Source organism: Budorcas taxicolor, chromosome 18, assembly GCF_023091745.1.
Source record: "Budorcas taxicolor isolate Tak-1 chromosome 18, Takin1.1, whole genome shotgun sequence".
NCBI lineage: Eukaryota > Metazoa > Chordata > Mammalia > Artiodactyla > Bovidae > Budorcas > Budorcas taxicolor.
This window is the reverse complement of record NC_068927.1, coordinates 42,967,533-42,984,036: the sequence shown is the minus strand read 5'-3', so window position 1 is coordinate 42,984,036 and position 16,504 is coordinate 42,967,533.

The following is a 16,504-nucleotide window of genomic DNA, read 5'->3' as shown; positions in this document are numbered from 1 at the left end:
TGATAGCTCAGCTACTATGGCCTGGCTATGAGGCTGGTGAAATGTCAGGGGACCTGAGTTCTGGTCTTGCCTCTGTCATTTGTTTGTACTTATAAATATACCATTACATTTCCCTGGGTGCCTACAGTCTCCTCATTTGTATAGTAAGTGAAGAAAAAAAAAAAAAAAACTGTTGGATCACAGGAGCAGAAGTCCAAGGGTGTTGGTTTCAGGTATAGTTGGATTCAGGGGCCCAAAAGAAGTCCTAAGGACAAACCCACTCAGTGAATGCTCAGTTTTCATGAAATGCATGCTCCTGGCTAGGAGTTATGGCAACAGTGGATGCTGGCCAAGCTAGCCCATCTCTGCTGCCCCATGACAATGGCTTCTCTGAAAATGAGGAGGAATGTGAAGCTGAAAGCAATGAAGGCAAATCCAGAGTTGTAAAGTTTAAAGCTGCAAAAGCTGGTAAAAGCTTGGCCTGCCTGCCTCCCATGGGGGAACACTCCTTAACTCAGCCCCATTCCCTCCCTTTCTCAGAGCAGCTATCCATCTCCAGTGAGGGCAAGCTCCAAAAAGGAACAGACAAGAATGTCAAAATGCTCTCTCCGAATACCTGGGTCCTATCCAGAGAAGGACTGGTGTCTCTTTGAGAGGTGGCTTGGGGGAGGAGGATGACCCAGTGCAGCAAGATTTAGACTTGTGCCATTCCAGTGCCAGCCCTGCCACTTACTGGTGGGGTGACTTAAACACATTGCTTTCTTTCTTATCTGCCTTAGTTTCCTTGCCTGTAAAACGGGGATAAGTATAGTGCCTGCCACTATTAGGATTATTGCGATGATGAAATAATATCCATAAAGTGTTTCAAACAATTTCCTGGAGGTAGTGAGCACTATCTTTCTGAGAGTTGGCTAAAGTAGGGGGAAAAAAATACTACTAGGAGATGAAGGAAGAGGTAACAAGTCACAGAACTCCTTCCCCGGTCACCCTTCCTCCTGCGTGTGAGAGGACCTCCTCACCCTCCTCTCTTGTCCTAAGCCACACCTAACTGTCCCGTCGCCATTCTCCCCTCAGTCCTTCTGAATGTCTGCACAGTGCAGATCCCAGACAGAGCAGAGGCACCCTGGAAGGAAGGACCACAGGGCAGAGGGTGTGCTGTGATCTGTCTACACTCCTGAGAGGGAAAGCCACCCCCTGTGCTCCTCATGGCTTCCTTCCTCACTCTGCCCAACCCCAAGCCCTCAGGGGCTCCCTATATTGACTGGATCCCAGGGAAGCCAGTTTGAACTTGATTTCAAGCCCTACCCACAGGCCAAGAGCTGCTGCCAAACAGCCTCCCACCTGTCTTATCTCTGTAGCCCCTTCCCTCCAATGAACCTTCCCTTTGTCCCAACAAAATGGACATAGAACCCTCCACATGAAACATGGGCACTTCCCCCACTGAAAGCCCTCACTGCCCACTCTTGCCTCCAGGCCCTGTCACTCTCCATGTCCTCCAGGAATGCACCTTCTGCCTCCCCTGCCATCTTCCAGCTCACTCACTGGCCCATTAGCTCCTTGACCTGATGCCTGTGGCCTCGGCAGCCTTCTCACTCCTCCCATGTCGGAGCCCACCTCCCCTCCGCCACCCCCAGACGGGGGCCCCAGACCAGAGGGCAGTGCTAACCCAGCCTGCTCTCTCCCAAGGTCCCTGCCGTATGTCCCTCGCCACATGTCTGGCCCCTTTACTGTCCCAGGTCCCCGTGAGCACTCAGCATTGTTCTTCGAGTCCCTCCTCACCTGGCACTTTCTGATTTATGGATACACCCCCACGCCCTCTAGTTTAGCATCAGTTCATTGCTGACCTCAGTCTTCCTACCCCTCCCCTCTGGGCCATGGCGAGATCCATCCCAGCTGCCCTTCCTGGTGGTTTGGGAGAGTGTTCATCAATGATTTCCTGTGATATGGAATCTTTTGCAGCAGATTTATCCTCCTCTGTCTGAGGGACAAGTTTTCCCAAGCCGGGGAATTGACAGGCAGGCAGAGGCTACTGTGATGTCAGAGCAAGGGCAGCATGTCTGGTCCCTGTTTCTTTGATCATCCCTGAGCTCTTCATTCCCTCTTTCTTTTTCTCCACCCCTGTTTTCATTTTCTCTTGCTTTCTGGTCTCCGTTGTCTCCTTCATCTCCATTCATTTTCCCCCTTTGCTTGGATAAAACTTATTACAAACCAACTTTGTCGGACAACTTTTGTAAACGGTGCCCAACATTTATCACATTTGTGTTCAATATTTTTCTTACATATAAAGACCTGACAGCCTGCTCCTCTATGATAGATGTACTTATTTCTTCTAAACTATCACTAACCAAGCATATCATTTTTATACAGTGAGTGTATATTCAATTTTCTACAGTTTTGACTACTAAACAGGCTTACCCGTGAGCAAATGACAAATATATTGCAGTATTAGTGAGGGCTGGCTTAAATCCACATAAGACTGTGGAGTCAGTCTTCGTTCCTGTTTTCCATGGCTGAGAAGATGAGGAGAACGAGGGGTGGGCTCACTGGTTGGGGACCTTTTCGTGTGCCCAGCACAAGGATCTGGCCAGCCGGTTTCCTCTCTTCTCCATAAGCTGGCCAGCTTCCAGGTTCTGCGGCTAAGGTCTGGGTCAGAGCATTCCCTCTCTCTAGGTTGTATTTTGCAAAAATATGCTAAAGCCTTTGCTATTTTCTGTCCTACTAATAACCTTTATTACTCCAAGGACCCTAGCAAAATAGTCCTTAATGTGTCAACTCAGTTGGGGCTGTGAGGCGTGTGGACCCCTGGGCAGGAAGCCCCTACTGTATCCTGTAGTTGAGAGGCAGGTGTGATTTCCATTTATCCTCTCTCCCTCTCCCTCTTTCTCTCACTCGTTCACAAGTTGAGCTCCTACCATGTGCCCTGCTAAGTGCTTCATGAACAGACCTGCCCCACCCCTCAAGAATCATCAAGTCTAAAAGCAAAGTCAGAGTGAACCATTTTAAGGGAGTGAGCAACAGAGGGGTGTCCATGGTCAGAGAACTAAGACAGTTGTGAGAAACGAAGCTCAGAAAAGAGGCAAACCCTTGAAATGGACTTGGCATTGGTTCTGGGGCTCTTGTGGGGTTGAAGCGTCAATAATGGATCTGTTGCAATTCAGCCACAGAGATGATGTACGAGGCTTTTCTACTGACATTGAATCAGGTCACTGGGCCCATTGGATGTGATACAATGTCAATGAAACTGTTATGTGTTATTGATGTCAGTCACGGAATAGATAAAAACATTATAAAAATAGCTTTTGTAGCCATTTACATTTTTTTTTTTCATAAATGGCAAAAGGCATCAGTCCCTACCTGCCAGAAAGTGAGGCAGCAAAGGATTGGCTTTCACACCAGTGACTGTGAAACCTCAGGAGGTCAGAAAGGGGGCACCACCACCCTCCATGACAGGTGACTGCAGAACAAAAGCCGTGAGGTTGCACAGCCCTCACCATCCAAGGAAGGAAGGAGAAAGGTAGCAGCCGACTCAGTTGAGTAGGCTCAGTGTGTTCCTTCTTTCACCTGACAGACACCCATTGAGACCCTACTGGGTGCTAGAGATGAGATTTGGAAATAACCTGCCCTGTTCTGATTGCGCTCATAGCCTAATGCACTCTCAGGGTTCTCATCTGGAAAATGAGGATCACATCTCCCCTCAGAATTGTAAGAAGAGAATGGGATGTGCAGCTGGCACTCAGCCAGCATTCTTGCTCCCTTAATGTGCTTTTATTTTGGAGGCACTACATTAGCATAATGCAGGTGAGTCCACTGCAGGTGAGCCAGGATCATGCCAAAACCTCAGAGAAGTGTTGTCTTATGGTGTCCTGGTTGGCCATCCCTTGGTGAAGGGCAGACAATAGCAGCTTCATTTTACATAGAAACACTCTCAAGTGATTTGGCCAAAGCCATAAAAACAGTAATGGCCACAGTCTGGTGCTGTCCAAGTCTGTTGGGGTATCATGGGTGTGCCCTTCACTACTTTCTGCTGCTGTCATGTGGCAAGAGAGGGCATGTCCCTTGGGCTCCAATAGTTCAGTATTCAAGGAGTCCTGGAGCTTAGATTCAAGTTAGCCAAGACTTGAATCTCCTGACTGACAGCCCAATGCTCCTCCTCCAGGATCACATGGCTTCCCTCCTCATCCACAGCACAATCCATACCGCCACATCTCCACCCAAAGGTCTGCTTAACTCAGAGCTAAGAAGAGGTCTTAAACCAGACTCCAAATTGTGTAGGGCACTCAGCCGAGATTTCCCAGCATGGCTCCACCTGGCGTCTATGTGTCTGAGGAGTGAGGGGCCTGAGAGGTTAGAGAAGAATCAACTTACTTTTTATGTTAATTTCTATTTTCTAGAGCTAGCAGAGGCAGGGAAATGAAAGCATGGGAGCCAGCCATCAACCAGGCTGAGGCCCATCAAAGCCTCTCTATGATAAAGCCAAGATGGCCAGGTAGCCCCAAGTGCAGTGACGCTCTCAGAGCTATCCAGCCATTGATTCTATAGGCTGGCTCTGAACAAAGGCACAACCTTTGGCACCCCCCTACCCATGAGGCTGTTGGCCCCAACTGGGGTCAGTCTGTGTTCTCAGCTTACAACAGGAATTTCAACCCACCCACAGGACATTTTTGCCATTATTCAGCTGTTGAACTAGGCCCCTTGATCCCAAAACCACCACCCCATGTAATTAAGAACTGAGTGACAATTATCATCTGAAAGGAACCCAAGGTATGGGGCAAGCCTGCTACAGAAAATATACAAAGAGAGAAAACTAATTAAGGGAAAAATAATGAATAAATAATAAAATAGCATCTTTTATAAAGGTAAAAATTGCCCAGACCCTAAGATACTTTACAAATAAAACACTTGAATCTCTTCTGACACATTTTTCTACCTACGGAAGAATTGTTGCATAAGAGATTCTGAGTAAAGGTATTAATTTCTATTAAATGATGTATTTAAAATCTGTAGTAAAAGCAGCTTAGAATAGACACACGTTTTATTGGCAGCCATGGACGTTAGTGCTGGCCATTTTAATGTTTTGCTTTGTGCTGGGGTGTAATCTGCTATCGCTGTACAATCACATCCATAGTCAACCCCTAGGGCTTTCCACTGACTATTCTACAGCTTTTGGCCCCTGAGTCTCAACCGAGCCAGAACTTAACCTCTGTCAGATCTCCTGTTCACATCCTATGTTTTATTGCTAGGTCATTATATACTTTTCCACTGATCAAAAGGCTACCAACAAAAAACGCTACCAGCAAAACAGTTAACTACTGTTTCAGACTATGGGTTCTACAATGAGACTGTCTGAATGGGTCTTGTGCATAACTCTGAATAGCTGAACCATTTTAGAAAAGATACATAACCTTTATGTAATTTTTCATCTGTAAAAACGTCAACAATAACACAATTTACCTCAGAGCATTGGTATAAGACTAAATACATTAATAAATGTGAAGTTCTAGAATCATGTGGATTATATAATATTCAATAAATGTTATCTATTATTTTGTGTGTGTGTGTGTGTGTGTGTGTGTGTGTGTGTGTGTTTAAGCACCCATATAGAGAGGATTTGGAATGTATAGCAGTAGGGCAAGCCCTGGGGTCTGTTATGTTAGCTATTCCTGGCTGCCTTCTGCCTTGGCAGAAGGTGATAGGCACCTCACCACTGCTCAGCTCTAAATCTCAGAGAAGCCTCCCTAAAATGATCATAAAACTGCTGCTTCTCCTATTTTACACTCATCACTAAGGGAGCCAGCTGTCCAGCTCCATGTCACAGACCAAAAACTGCTCACTGTCAGTGTAGTGCTACAGATTCAGTGTGCAAAGGAAATTTGAGAAGGAAGATTCCACTGGAAACGACCACTATATCCATCCTGGTCAATTGTTTGGTTTGGTTTGAGGACAATAGGATCTCATTAGCTCAATCTCTCCTAAGTAGCCATGGGGTAAAAACCCAGGATTTAGCTTTAAAGGCAGATAGATGTGGGTCTGAATTCCAGGAGATCTCCTTATATTAAGTGTGGCTTTGGGAAGTTATCTGATGTCTTTGAGCATGAGCTTTCTCATTTTCAAAATAGAGGTGACAATATAATTGAAATAAATATCAATGTGGTCATGTATATTATTCAGTATGGTACCTAGCACAGGAAAGAGAGGAAACTGTGTTTTATTGCTTGAGAAAACAAGATGAAAGTAAACTAACAGAAATAAGACAATAGAAACAGATCCCTATGGCTCCAAATAATGAAAATGGAAGGCACAACCTTTAAAATAATTTTGCAAAATAATTATAACTTCTACATACAAAGAGAAAAATATAAGATCTGAAATTTTTACAGAGTAGAATTCTGAAAAATTAATAGAGCAGAATAAAAAGGGACATTATAGAACAATAAATGCAACTGAAATTAAGAACTCCTTATGCAGGTTTTTCAACAAATTGCAATCAGCTAAGAAAAAGTTAGTATAATGGAGGATATATCAAACAAAATATACAAAAACATGACCTATAGTATCCTATCCTATAATGATAAGAAAAAAAATAAAAAGGAAATAAGAGCCAGAAGTGATACCATGAGAAGTCTAACATACATTTAATTGGAATTACAAAAGGAGAGGTGAAAGAGAATGCAGAGAAATTTGAAGAAGCAATGCTTGAGAATTTTCTAAAACTGATGAAAGATTTCAAGCAGAGAGTCAAGAAGCTGAACAAATGTCAACAAGAATTTTAAAAAAGAGAGAAACACATAATTATGCTATAATAATAAAGCTAAAGAATAAACCAAAGAAAAAATCCTTTACAAAACAGTTAAAGCAAGAGATTGTTGTCAGAAAAGCCATAATAAGATTGAAAACTTATTCCTAAATAGAAACTAAAAAGAGTCAGAAAAAAAATACTTATTTTTATGCTGAAAGAAATTGTATGTTAAACAAGAATTCTATGCCCCTCAAAGTATCCTTCAAGAATAAAAATGAAATGCATTAAAAACACACCTTCTCCTGCAGCCCCCCAGGAGAGTTCTGCTTCTGGTGATGTTGGAGTAGCTCCTATTGCACCAATTTTCTCATCAATAAAGGGAGAGTAAAAATAAGAACAGAAGCTAAAAGATCTGTGTAACAATACAAAATGATCTAACACACATATAATTGGAATACCAGAATGAGAAGAGTCAGAATGTGACAAAAATATATATGAGGAAATAATGTCCCCAATCTTTCTGAATTTGGTGAAAGACAGATTTGAGGACTTGAAAACTCAGCAAATTTCAAGTAAAAGCAATACAAAGAAAATTTCACCTAGGCCCACCATATGCAAACTACTGAAAATAGAAAATAAAGAAGAAATCCTGAAAGCAGCTAGAGTGCAATACATTAAAGGGGGCAACAATTCTAATGACTACTGACATTATCAGAAGCACTGGAAGTCAGGAGACAGTGGAATGGCATCTCTAAAGTACTGAAAGAAGTAAAAAGTTATCACTACAAAATTTTTTATCCAGTGAAAACACTCTTCAAACATGAAGGTAAAATAAAGACATTTTCAGATAAACTAAAACTAATAAAATGCATTTCTAATAGACAAGAGAAACTTGAGAAGAAATTTTCAAGTAAAGAATATGAGATTGAAATTTAGATTTTCAGAAAGGAATGAAGGGTCCCATTAATGGTAAACATGTAGGAAATGTAAGATACTCATTTTAATTGAAAAACCATATATATACAATATATATTATTAAAAAATAATATTAAAAATATATATTATAAATACAATTTATATTATATATATGCTTCAAATATCATATATGGCAAGCATAATCTATAGGACAGAGTGGGACAAACAAATCTAACTTTCCATTTACTGTGAAAAATTAAAGATGAATGTTTCCATCTCTAGATCAAATAGTAAAAAAAAAAATCACATTGGTATAACTAATAATCTAATAAACATAGAAAAACCCATAAAATATGTTTACCTAAATCAACAGAAGATAAGAAGACCAAAAAATAAAAATCAAAAAGGAAAAAACAAAAACAAATAGTGAAATAGAAGATACAAATTTTATAATTACATAATTTATATAAATTACAATCAATTTTAATTAATGCATAATTATTTTAATTTATAATTATAATTATATATTGTATAAATTCTAACTATATAATTAAAATTATGTAATTTATAATTCATCTGTTAAATAATTAGATTAAGTATAAAGGACAAAGCACTCCAATTAAAAGAGATCATCAGAATGAATTTTTAAAAAAACAGCATCAAATGATATGTTATCTATAACAAATACACATTAAATATAAAGACACAGAAAAATTGAAAGTTAAAAAGGTGGGAAAATATATAGCATAAAAATTATTAAAAATAATGAAAGTACGCAAAAAAAGGATGAGGATATGTCAAAATAATACTAAAATAAGCTTACAGGAGTTCTCATGCTCCACAAACAGAGCAAATTTAGCATAAAAATTATGATGTAGCTGGATTATACTACCAGGAATTAAAAATAAAAATTAATAGTAATGTTCTTCTGTGGAGAATAAATGTTAAACAAATGAACAAGTTAGAAAAGCACAATTAGAAAAAACAACGCAATCACTATTTTAGATAAGATAATTGATGGAATCATTGAACATGGTTCAATGAACTATAACTATAACTGAAGTTTCTCGTTGAGAGCAGGCAAATTTTAGACAGTGTTGCAGAATGAATGGCTCTGTTGGACTTTGGGAGTTGCTTATGTCCTGAAGGTGAAACTCTCACTATTGGGATTAGTGGACTTCCCTGGTAGCTCAGTTGGTAAAGAATCCGCCTGCAAGGCAGGAGACCCTGATGAGTTCCCGGGTCGGGAAGATCCGTTTGAGAAGGGATAGGCTACCGACTCTAGTATTCTTGGCCTTCCCTTGCGGATCAGCTGGTAAAGAATTCACCTGCAATGTTGGAGACCTGGGTTTGATCCCTGGGTTGGGAAGATCCCCTGGAGAAGGGAAAGGCTACCCACTCCAGTGTTCTGGCCTAGAGAATTCCATGGATTGTATAGTCCATGGGGTCACAAAAAGTCAGACACTGAGTGACTTTCACTTTCTTTTCATCCTTGAAAGATTCCAGAGAGCTAACTTGCGTCTTCCACCCTGTGAGGTTACAGTGAGAACACAGTCATCAAAAAGGAAACAGGCCCTTGCCACTCACCAAATCACCTACCATCGTAATCTTGTACTTTACAGCCTCCAAAACTGTGAGAAATAAGTATTTGCTGTTTATAAGCCACCCAGTTTGTGGTAGTTTTGTTATAGTAGTTCAAATCGACTAAGACAAAAGTCTAAAGCAAATCAACCAAAATTCATTTCAGGAAACTGTTTAGTAATTACAAAAGGAAATATAGTAATATTATAGTGGAGGAATCTGGTGAAAAAGGTTAATACAAAACAGTTTAAAATGCATACGTTAATCCCCGGGGCAAATAGCAAAGCAAGCAAAGAGGTATAGCTAAAAATCCAACAAAGTAATGTAACAAATTGACACCAGGTTCCTACTGACATGATGCACTGAAAATAACAAAGTTACTGCTATAGAAGTCCAGCCCAAAACACATAACCTAAGTCTGATCATTAGAAAACATCCATCAAATTGAGGGACATTTTGAAAAACAATTTTCCTGTTTCTCTTCAAAAATACCAGTGTCATGAAAGACAGTAAAGAATAGCAAATGGTCCAGGTTAAAATAAACTGAAAACCAGCTAAATTCTAGATGGTAGTCCTGGATTAGATACTGGACTGAAGAAGAACATTATGGGGACAGAAGGTAAAATTAAATTTTAGGCTATAATTAAATCTTAGTATCATATCAATGATAAGTTTCCTGATTTTTATGTGATACTTATATAATAAAATAACCTTTTTTCAAGGAAATACACTCTTGCAAATATAGCTACCAATTTGTGAGTCTGAGGAAAGAAACTCCATTGCATTATTCTTAAGTATCCTGAAAGTTTGAAATTACCATAAATAATCATTCAAAAAAGATAAAAATAATACATTATACTGAGTGGTACTTACCTAGGATTTCAAAGATGCTAAAGAGGTCTTCAACAAAAGCCAAAATTCATTCTTCATGAAAACACTCAATAGAATCAGAATTTATGGATACTTTTTAAGTCTAAAAGGTGGAATTTCATCTCATGGATAAACATTAGGAGTATTTCTACTAAGGTTCAGAATAAGGCAGTGATCCCATCATCTTCACTACTGCTACTGTTTAATACTTTTAAAAATCTTGTCTGATTTGATTGGTTAATACTTTCAGAGCTATAAGAAGCATGAGGACTAGAAAAAAGTAAAACTTACTCTACATGTATATGGTATAACAACACACTTGGAAACCCCAGTAATTCAATACCAAGATCTACATACACAAAGAGAGATACACAAGTACACAAAATTCAGGAAGGCGTAAGGATCTAAAATTAGCATAAAATTTGCCCATATATATACAAATAGCAACCAGTTTGATGTAAAGATTAGAAGTCCGTTAAAAGATAAATTCATATAAATAAATGCAATAATGAATGTATAAGACTTACATGAAACAAAACTTAGAAACACTTTGAAAGACTCAGAAGTATACCTGAACAGAGGGAAATACATATTTGTTCTTGTACAGAGAAAAAAATAGCATCATAAAGATGTTATCTTGCCAAGTTAGTATATAAATTTATAATAATGACAATAAAATTCCAATACTCACCCCCCTTGCCAGGATCTGAACAAATTTTTTTAGCATTTACATGGGAAAATATATGATAAAAGTAGGGAAAAAATGCCCACTTTTTTTTTTTTAAGTGTGATGCAGCCCAACTGTTAGGAGTTTATTCTAAAGTAATAGAAAGTAATATCACCTTGACTGCTCATCCATAGAAGACTATTTAAAGAAACTTTGGTATATCTACATATTAGAATGTTTGGCTTTAAGAAAGAATAAGCCTTCCAGGTCAAGATGGCAGAGTAGAAGGGGACGTGCACTTAGCTCTTCCTGCAAGAGCAACAAAATCACAACTAGTTGTTGAACAACCATCAACAGGAGGACATTGGAACCCACCAAAAAAAGATACCCCATATCCAAAGACAAAGAAGAAGCTGCAACGAGATGGTAGGAGGGGCATAATCATGATAAAATCAAATCCCATACCTGCCAAATGGGTGGCCCACAAACTGGAGAACAATAATACCAAAGAAATTCTCTCACTGTTGTGAGGTTCAGAACCCACCTCCGGCTTTCCAGCCTGGGGACCCAACAAAAGGACTGGGAATCCTCAAGGAATCTGACCTTGAAGGCCAGTGGGATTTGATTACAAGATTTCCACAGGACTGGGGGACACAGACTCCAGTCTTGGAGGGTACAAACAAAACCTTGCAAACACCAAGACTCAGAGGAAAGGAGCAGTGACTCCACAGGAGATTGAACCAAAGTTACCTGCTGGTGTTGGAGGGTTTTCTGTGGAGGCGTAGGTCAGGAGGAGTTCAGCACAGGGACAGCGGCACTGGCAGCAGCAGTCTGGGAATGTCCCCCTTGGTGTAATCTCTCTTGGAGGTCACAATTAACCCAACCATAGGGGTACGGGTCACCTCAGGCCATAAAAATACCAGGGAAAGGGTCCAACTTCACTCATCAGCAGATAATCAGGTTAAAGTTTTACTGAGTAACTGAGCAAGGCCCTGCCCACCAAAGCAAGACCCAGCTTTCCCCACCACCAGTCCCTCCCATCAGGAAACTTGCATAAGCCTCTTCACCTCATCCATCAGAGGGCAGACAAAAAAAGCAAGAAGAAGCACAGTCTCAGCGGCTAAAACAAAACCACACTACAGCTAGTTATTTAATAAGCACGAAAAAGCAGAAAGTTACATCCCAAATGAAGGGACAAGATAAAATCCCAGAAAGATAACTAGATGAAGTGGAGATAGGCAACATTTCAGAAAAAGAAATCAGAATAATGATAGTGAAGATGATGCAGGATCTCAGGAAATGAATGGAGACAAAGGCTGAGCCGATGCAAGAACTGTTTACAGAAGAACTAGAAGAACTAAAGAACAAACAGGGATGAATACATGAGAAGGAATCTGTATCAGAATAACTGGGGCGGAAGAATGGGTAAATGGCCTGGAGGACAGAATGGTGGCAATCACTGCCACAGAACAAACCATAGAAAAAAAGAATGAAAAAAAGGGAAGACACCCTAAGAGACCTCTGGGACAACACTGAATGCACCAACATTCACATTAAAGGGGTCCCGGCAGAAGAAACACAGTAAGGACTTGAGAAAATATTTTAAGAGATAATAGCTGGAAACCTCCCAAACATGGGAAAAAAGATAGTCAATCAAGCTCAGGAATCACAGAGAGTCCCAGGAAGGATAAACCCAAGGAGGAACACATATTAATCACACTAACAAAAATTAGAGACCGAGATAAAATATTAAAAGCAATAAGGGAAAAATGACAAATAAAATGCAAGGGAACTCCCATCAGGCTATCAGCTGATTTCTCAACAGAAAGTCTGCAAGCCAGAAGGGAATGGCGTGATATATTTAAAGTGATGAAAGGGAAGAATCTACAACCAAGAATAGTCTACCCAGCAAGACTCTCCTTCTGATTTGATGGAGAAATCGAAAGCTTTCCAGACAAGAAAATGTTAAGAGAAGTCAGCTCCACTAAAACAGCTTTACAACAAATGCTTAAGAAACTTCTCTAGACAGAAAACACAAGAGAAGGAAAAGACTTACCTACAGAAAATAAACCCAAAGCAATTAAGAAAATGGTAATAAGATCATACATATTGATAATTACCTTAAATGTAAATGGATTAAATGCACCAACCAAAAGACATAGACTGGCTGGGTGGATGAAACTTGTGCATGTATGCACTTCCACTTACCACATAATGCTGCTTGACTGCAGCCCCCCTCGAATTGTATGTGACTATTTTATATTGTTAAGTTAATCATGTTCCCATTATGGCTTGCAAGTATAACAATCTTATTTTTTGTCTGGCTATTGATTGTGAAAACTGATAAACGTCTTTTGCTATGGTGATTTTGTAACTATTACTCACTTAATACCATTGTATCATGACTGGTTAACTGGAAAATAATAGAATTATATATCATCAAAACTACCATTCAAACAGGAAAACCTGCAATCACTTTTTAAAATCCAAATGCATATCAGAATTATCTTGGAATACTTTGATAAATACAAATGCCCAGGAATTACTTCCTTTCATTGCCAGAGCTCCTGATAAGTTTCTAATGAACAGTCACGTTTAAAAACAACTGGACTATATCCGGATCTTTTACTTTTATCTAGTTTATTTCATTTTTTAATTTCTTATTCAGTGTTCCCATTTCATTCATGTTTTCCTATTTTTCCATCTCTTCTTTTTTGTTCTGATATTCTTTCTCAAATCTTTATCAAGCATAGTAGAAAAGCTTTTGTATACACACATAAATAATATGCATAATATATATATTTTAGAATACTTATGAATTTTTCCTAACTAAAACATTTGATATTTCTATTTCACTTGTTTGACTTAGTATGAATAGAATGCTAGATTTCTAATTTTAAAAAATAGGCATGCATCAAAGAACAATATTTTACTGTATAGCACAGGGAATTATAATCAATATCTTATAATAGTCTATAATGGAAAATAATTTCAAAAATAATATATATGTATATATATAACTGAATCACAATAAAAAATAATTCTACTTTCTGAAATTTAATAACATTTATCTTTTTGCCAATTTTTCTAAATGTCCTTTGAACATCTAATAACAGTGTATCAGATACAAAATTTTAAATATATTTTTGTAGGATATAAGATTAGTAAAAATTAATATAAATATAAATCTATTTTATTTAAATTATTAGTAGCATCATTCAAGATGCTCCTATTCTTATTTTTTCTGCATTGATAAAATATTCTCAGAGAAAATTAATATGTCTCACTATGATTATACATTTTTTTCTTTTCCCTTATATTTCTTCTGATTTTTCTTTATGCATCTTTGTTTCTTTGTTGTTAGGTGTCTAATGGTTTATGATGTCTATCTTCTTTGTGAAGTGTGCCTTTTACCATCAAAACTATTCATCTTTGTTTCATTTTTTAAAAAATGAAAGAAAAAATAGTGACATTGTGATATTTCTCTGAATGTTTTATCAAGTGCAAGGATAAGATATATAGAGAATATGATATCTTTTATATTTAAAAGATTGTGAAATAATATGTATATGTTATTATAGTAATGTTATATAAATGAATGTAATAACATGCATGTATATGCATACATACATATATACTTATTTTTGCAGCAGGAATTACAGAATGATATACCAAAAACTAATGAAAAATTTTCCTCTGGAGATGAGTAGGAGTGGGATGGGGTAATATTTATGCAAGTGAGACTTCCCTGAGAATATCTTTTTACATAGATTTGAATTTTGAAACTTGGTTTTGAATGTTGAACAACAGCTTTGAATTTTGAACCACATTTTTGTATTTTGTAAATATTTTATGTATGCAAAATAAAATAGTATCAAAAGGATACAGACAAATGTGAAAACATATATTTGTGGTTTTGTTGTTGTTCAATTGCTAAGTCATGACTGACTCTTTTGTGACCCCATGGACTGTAGGCTGCCAAGCTCCTCTGTCCATGGGATTTCCCAGGCAAAAATACTCGAATGGGCTGCCACCCTTCCGCAGGGGATTGTCCTGACCCAAAGATCAAACCCGAGTCTCCTGCATTGTCAGGAGGATTCTTTACCACTTAGTCACCAGAGAAGCCTGAAAATACATATACACAGAAATAAATTAACTAAACTGTAACTTCAATTGATAATATTGATAACATAACCACGAAAAGAAAAATGTTAAGCAACTTTTGAACACAGAACTCTAATCATACATTCCTATAGAGATGTAGTTTAAAAATACATACATGTATGTATATATTTAAGTTTTTTTTTTTTCCAAAGGAATGTCAATCTTTATTTAGGAGGTTTGTAGGTGGTGGTGGTTTTAGTGTATAATCTGAAAGCATTTTGTGCATTACAAAATTAGGAAATTGTACAAATATGTTTTTGCAAACTGGTTTTCTTTGTGGGAGGAGGGAAATGTAAGTGGGAAATCAATATTCTACTGAACTGGAGCTTACCAGTATGAACTTAGAGGTTTGAGAAAAAATATGTATATATCCTAACTATTTCCCCTAAAAGGAGTTAGAAGCAATAGCAACCAGTTAGGGAAGAGCACATCTATAGCCCAGATTTTGGTTTCTAGGTACCATTTTCCACTAAAGGAAACCAGGGATGCTTTGAAAATTGTTAATCACAGATCTGGACAAAGCAAGTACAATGTGAGCTTGGAATTTCTTTCTTTTCCAAACAGCAAGATAGTGTTCAGTGCTCTTCATCTCAGTAGAATGCCAATTAATCAATATAGAGGGATTATAAAATTAGAAAATCATTTGCAATCTCCAGTGCAATAAGTGAGAGAGGCAAGAGTCAGGATAGGATGCTAAATATCTGGGTAAATGTTGCTAGGGATGATGATATGTCACAGTCCCAAAGAAGAATACATCTTACTGATTACAAAGGGAGACAGGCATTTGTTTCTTATAGCCTACTTCTACCAAAGAAAAATCTTTACATGAAAGATACCTGGAAGTCACCACCTTCATTAAGTGACCTTCACTAGTAGGACAGCCTGACACTATGTGCCTTGTGATATGTGACAATAAGTACATATGGCTCATGTGTAATATCCTTGACAGAATAGTGAATCTGCATCAAGTCATGAAGAAATGACCAGATAAATCCAGCATGGGCGATGCTCTACCAGACACACAGCCTGATTCTTCTAAAATGACACTGTCATGAAAGACTAAAAGTAATAACAATAATTTTAAAAATAAATAAACAGAATTCTAGACTGAAAAAGACTGAAGAGATAAAATAACCAAATGAATCATTATAAAAGGATGCAATCATCTTGGGGGCAACTATGGAAACTTTATAATAGTGTGCAAAAAAGATCTTCACAACCCAGATAGTCATGATGATGTGATCACTAATCTAGAACCAGACATCTTGGAATGTGAAGTTAAGTGGGCCTTAGAAAGCATCACTACAAACAAAGCTAGTAGAAGTGATGGAATTCCAATTGAGCTGTTTCAAATCCTGAAAGATGATGCTGTGAAAGTGCTGCACTCAATATGCCAGCAAATTTGGAAAACTCAGCAGTGGCCACAGGACTGGAAAAAGGTCAGTTTTCATTCCAATTCCAAAGAAAGGCAACGCTAAAGAATGCTCAAACTACCACACAATTGCACTCATCTCACATGCTAGTAAAGTAATGCTCAAAATCCTCCAAGCCAGGCTTCAGCAATACGTGAACCGTGAACTCCCTGATGTTCA